The sequence below is a fragment of the Bombina bombina genome, chromosome 4 (genome assembly GCF_027579735.1).
Source record: "Bombina bombina isolate aBomBom1 chromosome 4, aBomBom1.pri, whole genome shotgun sequence".
NCBI classification, from domain to species: Eukaryota; Metazoa; Chordata; class Amphibia; order Anura; family Bombinatoridae; genus Bombina; species Bombina bombina.
Window position 1 is genome coordinate 1,012,389,240 of NC_069502.1, and position 8,418 is coordinate 1,012,397,657.

Genomic DNA, 8,418 nt, shown 5'->3' on the forward strand with positions numbered 1-8,418 from the left:
CTGTGGGATGTCCCTCTGGGTCTGTGTGAGATCTGTGTCTGGAGCTATCTCTGTGAGCTGTGCCTTCCATCTGGTATGCAAGAGATCTTCTGTGAGTACGTTTCCTAATGAGGGTCCTTGTGTCAATAAAAAGAGAAGTAAGAAGAGCTTTAGGTATCTCTAGTAGTCAGGGGTTTGCAAAAAAATAATGGGATTTCTCTTAAAGGGACACTGTACCCAAATTTTTTCTTTTGTAATTCAGAAAGAGCATGCAATTTTAAGCAACTTTCTAATTTACTCCTATTATCAATTTTTCTTTGTTCTCTTGCTATCATTATTTGAAAAAGAAGGCATCTAAGCTTTTTTTTTGTTTCAGTACTCTGGACAGCACTTTTTTATTGGTGGATGAATTTATCCACCAATCAGCAAGGACAACCCAGGTTGTTCACCAAAAATGGTCCGGCATCTAAACTTACATTCTTGCATTTCAAATAAAGATACCAAGAGAATGAAGAAAATTTGATAATAGGAGTAAATTAGAAAGTTGCTTAAAATTTCATGCTCAATCTGAATCACAAAAGAAAATTTTTGGGTACCGTGTCCCTTTAAGTGTGTGTAATGTCATCTCAATAAGTTAGCCAGGGTGTGAATAAGAGCTTGTGCCAAAAAAGAAAACATCCACATATCTATATCTATCTATCTATCTATCTATCTATCTATCTATCAATAGAAATTCTATCTATATATTCGTAAACCTGTGGTAACTAATTAATTTATATAAAGTTCAGTAGCTTATACCATTGAATAGTTGTATTGTATATATTGTATTATAATTTAATTTCCCCCCTATATATATGCATAATGTGTCTCAGATTTTGGTGTGATGTGTATAAACATTGTAACCATATCTGAGTGTATATAATGTGTTTCTTAACCTAATGTGCGTATAATTCATTTTCCAATTTCTCAGAGTACATTTCAGTCATTTCAGAATTGCTATTCCATACATTTGATAGATCATATAAAATCATATTGAGCACGTAACACATTCTAAATACAAGTTATTTCACACAATTCCACATTTCCCAGTCTTGAGTTATACATTAACAGACGACTGTCCTTTGTTCCTTTACAGACAACAGGTCTCGGTTTAGTGTATTGAACACAGTAGGTGGTAATTAACTCTTTTGGCAGTGACATAGTTTCTTTCCCTGTTGGGATAGTTAAAGGTTCATTAAACTTGACATTTTAACAACGAATAAAATGTTTCATTATTGCAAGTGAAACATTATTGCACTATGCATTCATTATTTATTTTGCAGCCTTTTGCTGTAAAATACATCGAAATTTTTATTTGTTTAACTTTATCCCAGGGAAGCTTGGGTTAATACTTTTAGGCAAATTATATGAGCTTTTGTTTGCTTTCCCCTACCTCCCTAAACTTTTATAGTGTCATATGCTTTTAAATGGTGGATTATCAGTTTTGCATAAACAATCATGGGTTAGCAGGGGTTCTTTTATACCTGGGGGGCAGGGAAATCAGTGAAAAGAATAAACATAAAACAATACACTCATTGGACAAAATAAAGCTGCAGTTTTCATTGCAAAGTTTTCTTATATATGAAGGTTCATAATCATGAAGTTTGCAGTTTGTGTTTATTGTTCCTTTAAAGTTCTCAATCAAACTCCAAGGTTTAAACAAACTCTGGTCAGTTTGTCTTTTTTGTGTGATAACACACCTCATGGGGTTTTCTGGAACTGGCCCTTTTCTTGGCTGTTGATCTTATAATTTAATTTACACAGCCTAGGTAATACATTGGGTTTTTAAAATCAGATACATTTTTTTTTAGTTCAGCCCTTGAAATGTACTATGATTTATGCTTTCTTCACAAATGGTGTATTTTGATTGACGTTCAAAGGGTTTGTGTATCAAATAATTTTTATTTATTTCTCAGGAAAGTGTATAGGGTGGAGTTTTCCTTTATCTATTTGACTAACAGCTAGATTACGAGTTTGGCGTTACGAGTGAAAAAGCATCGTTAGGCTTCATAACTCTGCTTTTTCCCTAACGCCGCTATTACAAGTCTTGTAGGTATAGGTGTACCGCACACCTTTTTGGCCGTCACGCAACTTCAGTTCCGCACTTTTTAAAAAGTCCTTTTTCAATGGGACTCCCATAGCGCCAGTATTACGAGTTTGCCTGGGAGGTCAAAAAGTGAGCGGTACACTCTATAACTGACAAGATGCGTACTGCCATCTAAAGTCAGTAGTTATGAGCTTAAACTCATAAATAAAGTTTTAAAAAGTACACTAACAACCATAAACTACTTATTAACCCCTAAACCGAGGCCCTCCCACATCGCAAACACTATAATAAATGTATTAACCCCTAATATGCCTCTCTGGACATCACTGTCACTAAAAAAAAAATGAACCCCTATTCTGCCGCTCCCCGACATCGTCGCCACTATAATAAACCTATTAACCCCTAAACCACTGCCCTCCCACATCGCAAACACTATTTAAAGATTATTAACCCCTAATCTGCCGTCAGCCCACACCGCCGCTATAATAAACCTAGTAACCACTAAACCGCAAGCCCCCCACAACGAAATATACTTAAATAAATTATTAACCCCTAAACCTTTGACCTCCCACATCACTAACTCTACATAAATATATTAACACCTAAACCTAACCCTAACGTAACCCTAAGTCTAACCCTAACACCCCCTAACTTAAACATAATTAAAATAAATATAAATAAACCTTACAATTATTAACTAAATAATACCTAGTTAAAACTAAATACCTGTAAAATAAAACCTAAGCTAGCTACAAAATAACTAATAGTTATATTGTAGCTATCTTAGGTTTTATTTTTACTTCACAGGTAAGTTTGTATTTATTTTAACTAGGTAGACAAGTTAGTAAATAGTTGTTAACTATTTGCTAACTACCTAGCTAAAATAAATATAAAGTTACCTTACACTAAAAACTAACATTACAATAAAATAAAATAAATTAAATTATTAAAATTACAAAAAATAAAAAAACACATTATCAAAAATAAAAACGGATTTACTCCTAATCTAATAGCCCTTTCAAAATAAAAAAGCCCCCCCAAAATAAAAAAAAAACCCTAGCCTACACTAAACTGTCAATGGCCCTTAAAAGGGCCTTATGTGGGGCATTGCCCCAAAGAAATCAGATCTTTTACCTGTAAGAAAAAATACAAAAATACAAACACCCCCAACAGTAAAATCCACCACCCAACCAACCAACCCCCCAAATAAAAACCTATCCAAAATATACCTAAGCTATACCTAAGCTATCCATTGCCCTGAAAAGGGCATTTGGGTGGGCATTGCCCTTAAATGGGCATTTAGCTCTTTTACATTGAGCAAACCCTAAGCTAAAAATAAAACCCACCCAAAAAAACCTTAAAAAAATTTAACACTATTCTCCGACGATCCACTTAAATTTTTCGAAGTACGGACATCCATCCTAATCCACCCGGCGAAGTCATTATCCAGGTGGCAAGAAGTCTTCATCCGTGCGGCCTCTTCCATCTTCATCCAGCTGGAGAAGTCCTCATCCAGACAGCAAGAAGTCTTTATCCAGACGGCATCTTCTATCTTCATCCATCCGGGGCGGAGCATCCTCTTCTTACGATGGTCGCTGTAAAATGAAGTTTCCCTTTAAGTGAAGTCATCCAAGATTGCGTTCCTTACATTCCTATTGGCTGAAAGATTTCTATCAGCCAATAGGAATTAAAGGTGAAAAAATCATATTGGCTGTTGCAATCAGCCAATAGGATTGCGCTTTGGATTGTAAGGGACGCCATCTTGGATGACGTCACTTAAAGTGAAACTTCGTTTTCCAGCGATGATCTTAAGAAGAGGATGCTCCGCTCCAGATATCTTGAAGATGGACTCGCTCCACGCCGGATGGATGAAGATAGAAGATGCCGTCTGGATGAAGACTTCTTGCCGTCTGGATGAGGACTTCGCCGGCTGGATGAATATGGAAGAGGCTGCCCGGGTGAAGACTTCTTGCTGCCTGGATGATTACTTCACCGGCTGGGTGAGGATGGATGTCCGGACTTCGATAACTGAAAGTGGATCGTCTGAGGTTAGTGTTAGGTTTTTTTGGGTGGATTTTTTTTTTAGCTTATGGTATGGGCAATATAATAGAGCTAAATGCCCTTTTAAGGGCAATGCCCATCCAAATGCCCTTTTCAGGGCAATGGTTAGCTTAGGTTTATTTAGATTTTTATTGGGGGGGTTGGTTGTTTTGGTGGTGGGTTTTACTTTTGGGGGGTGTTTGTATTTTTATTTACAGGTAAAAGAGCTGATTTCTTTTGGGCAATGCCCCACAAAAGGCCCTTTTAAGGGCCATTGGCAGTTTAGTGTATGCTAGGTTTTTTTTGTTTTTTTTTGGGGGGGGGGGGCTTTTTTATTTTGATTGTGCTATTAGATTAGGAGTAATTAGTTTTTATTTTTGATAATGTGGTTTTTTATTTTTTGTAATTTAGTGTTTATTTTTTTTGTAATTCAGAAAATTGTATTTTAATAATTTATTTTATTTTATTGTAATGTTAGTTTTTAGTGTAAGGCAGGTTAGGTTTTATTTTACAGGTAACTTTTTATTTATTTTAACTGGGTAGTTAGTAAATAGTTCATAACTATTTACTAACTAGTCTACCTAGATAAAATAAATACAAACTTACCTGTGAGATAAAAATAAAACCTAAGATAGCTACAATATAACTATTATTTATATTGTAGCTAGCTTAGGTTTTACTTTAGAGGTAAGTATGTATTTAGTTTTAAATAGGCATTATTTAGGTAATAATTGTAAGGTTTATTTAGATTTATTTTAATTATATTTAAGTTAGGGTTAGGGTTAGATTTAGGTTTAGGGTTACGTTAGGGTTATGTTTAGGGTTAGGTTTAGGGGTTAATATATTTATTTAGTGCTAGTGATGTTGGAGGTCAGAGGTTTAGGGGTTAATAACTTTAGTATAGTTGCGGCGACATTGGGGACAGCAGATTAGGGGTTAATAACTGTAATGTAGGTGGCGGCGATGTTAAGGGCGGCAGATTAGGGGTTAATAGGTTTATTTAGGTGGCGGCTATGTTAAGGGTGGCAGATTATGGGTTAATAACATTATGTAGGTTGCGGCAATGTCGGAATCGGCAGATTAGGGGTGTTTAGACATGGTTTTTATGTTAGGGTGTTAGGTTTAAACATAACTTTTTCTTTCCCTGTAGACATCAATGGGGCTGCATTACGGAGCTTTTGTTTCCGCAATCGCAGGTGTTAGGCTTTTTTGCCGGCTCTCCCCATTGATGTCTATAGGGAAATCGTGCACTAGCATGTCAAAGCAGCGCTTGTATTTCGGCGCGGTATGGAGCTCAACGCCACCATATCGCCCGCACAAGCCTGCTTTTTTATAACTTGTAATAGCAGCGCTATAGGGAGGTAAAATAATGCCGATTTTGTGGCGGTCGTTCATTTCAATATAGCGCTGAAAACTTGTAATCTAGCTGTTATTTAGGTGTAGTTTATTTCCTTGATGCATAGAATGCAAATAATAATAAGGATTCCTGTCATACTTTGTTCTCCCACAAATTATCTAAGGTGTAGTGTTAGCATGCCCTGCACTATCCATTGAAAGAATATGGTGTGCTAAAAACAATGCCAACATTCTCTGGTAAAATTATTTTGCCATCAATTTGTAATACTAGATTGTGTACGATCAATAGCTCTCCACTTGTAATCTAGAATGTATAATTGCGGATATCTCCTATTGATATTTGAAAAAAGTAAACAATAATGTTTTTTTTCCCTAAGATATGGGGAGTCCACGGCTTGAGTAATTACTGTTGGGAATATTACTCCTGGCCAGCAGGAGGAGGCAAAGAGCACCACAGTTAAACTGATAAGTATCACTCCCTTACCCACAACCCCCAGTCATTCTCTTTGCCTTCGGTGTACGGAGGAGGTGAAGTTTAGGTGTCTGAAGAAAATTTTTTGATTTAATCTACAAGCAAGTTTTGGGGTATAGCCGTATTCCACGCCATTCCTTACAGTCATGTAGTGGTGGCTTTAAAGCAGTTAGGAACTTGTAAAGAGGTACTTACTGTGTTTTCCTAACAATTGCTGCCCTAAAACAATGCAACATTTTAAACTGTCAGGTTTGAAAAAAAATGGTTCTTTCTGGTACTCAGTGTACCAGGAATTAGTGCCTCTCTGTGTCGCAGCAGTAATTTGAGCTCGGCAGTTGCGGTCACATGACCGGCTTTACTTTATAACGTTTCTGAGGAAAAAGTTATTTTTCTCCATTTCTGGATGTTCCGGTCTTAATTGGTAGCGGTAAGGCACCTCAGTAATTGAGGTGTTGGGGTTGTGAGTAAAAAAGTGTGCGCAAGAGAGCACCAAACTGCTCCAACCCTATAGTCCCTAATGTATAGGGAAAAGAAAGAAATGTCAGAGAACAATGTATGTGGAGAAGCGCTAGAAAGCTAAAGGTGCAACAATGAATCACAAAGATAATTTATATCAACTGGCTATGCCAAAAGATTTTAATAAAACAATAAGACAGAGTACATAAATGTAAAGATGTAAAAATCGGACGTCTCCGATGTGGAATAAAATAACAAATAAAACTAAGTGCTGTTGCCACTTAAGATAAAGGAAGTCTCTGAAATAGTGCTGAATTAGCGGTACAGGGGCCCCTCAACTATAAAAAGTCTCAACAGGCGAGATCCATATTGGGGTAAGATTAATGGGTATTACCTTCCTCCCATAGGTGGTCTGGAATTCGACCGGCTTGTCAGATAACACCTCCGTGAGGCGCGTATGTAGCTCATGACGTCACCAACCAGGGGCGTTGTCTCCAGATAGAGATCCTATTGGTCAGGATCACCAAGCGTGAAGTATAGCGGCCGCTATATTGTAGAATTCCCATAGGTGGTCTGGAATTCGACCGGCTTGTCAGATAACACCTCCGTGAGGCGAGTATGTAGCTCGTGACGTCACCAACCAGGGGCATTGTCTCCAGATAGAGATCCTATTGGTCAGGATCGCCAAGCGTGAAGTATAGCGGCCGCTATATTGTAGAATTGTAGAATTAACCAGGTCTCCGCTCTTAGTGCAGATAAGCACGCAGGATTAGACTTGTTATACAGCAACTTTGTAGGAACTTGTAGCTTATTTTAGTACCGGTTTCTTCTTGCTGTCAATGGGCTCCGTGTATTCGATATCCAAAAAACTTTCAATGGGACAATGTCCTTCTCAGCACAATCTTAATGCTCTTAAGTGGATAACATAAAACACAGGATAGCTGTGGCTTCTTATCATCAACGCGTTTCTCCCTCTTACAGGGCTTTTTCAAAATGAATTTGCTCAGACACAGCTTCCTTTTAAACAGTCCAAACACATTACCTATTGGTCAGGATGAGTTAATTAGTGAGACAGGTGTGGATTCGGGGCGACTTCCGTTTGCGGGAGGGGCTTGATGAGGCGTCTGAGTTTGGCGCGCTCTGTGATCCAGCTACACTCAGGCCACCCCCAGCTTATCCCAGGCCATTGAGGCTGCACCTGCCCTGGCCAAGGAGCGTGTTCGGCTTGGAGGGGAGCTTCCTCCTTCTGAGGAGCACGTTCAGGATAAGGAAGTCCGCCAGCCATCAAGACTCAGTGGCTAGAGTCACGGTCGGTGCAATCTGCACAGAAGGAATTGTATCTGCTGTGGCAGTGCTCCCAGAACCCCGGTGACTGGAGGAAGGCGAGGCAGCTGACGCTGTCTACAACTGACTCAAGTCCCAGGATAGGAGCTTTGTGTACGAAACGCTGCAGGGTGGACGTCTGCTAAGTTCGATCATCACGCTTTGAAAAGGATATCGGTCCCCCTCCCAGAACCCCAGGGGCAAGGCTGTTAAGTATACTTTTATGTCCTTTCATCTTCACTTATGTGTCAGCTTGCCATGGGATAGGAGGTAGGATAAGAACGTTGTTAACATGCTGCCTGGGTCCCAGGGGGATATATGATTCTTGGATGCTACCGGAGGAATTGTTTATTAGAAGGCAGTGAAGAAAAGTGATATCAAGGGAAAGAAGGAGTAAAGATAAAGTGCTCCTATATCTATCAGCCGATAATACCCCTCTATTTCTCCTATTTATCTATCACATATACTTACATTGGAACTGCTATTTATGCAATCTGAAATCAAGGGAACTGTGTTGTCTCTCCTGTCTAGCAGGATAGTGGGACTCTTTTCAAGACACATATCTATCTGTTAAATACCCTGGATATACCACGAGTTGCCTGCCCAGGACTCAGTTAAGTTTGTCAAAGGGAAATATCTTGCTTGGAGCAGGGGATACCTGCAGGACTCTGGTCGCAATTTATCTCTGCTGGGACTTGTGTTTAAC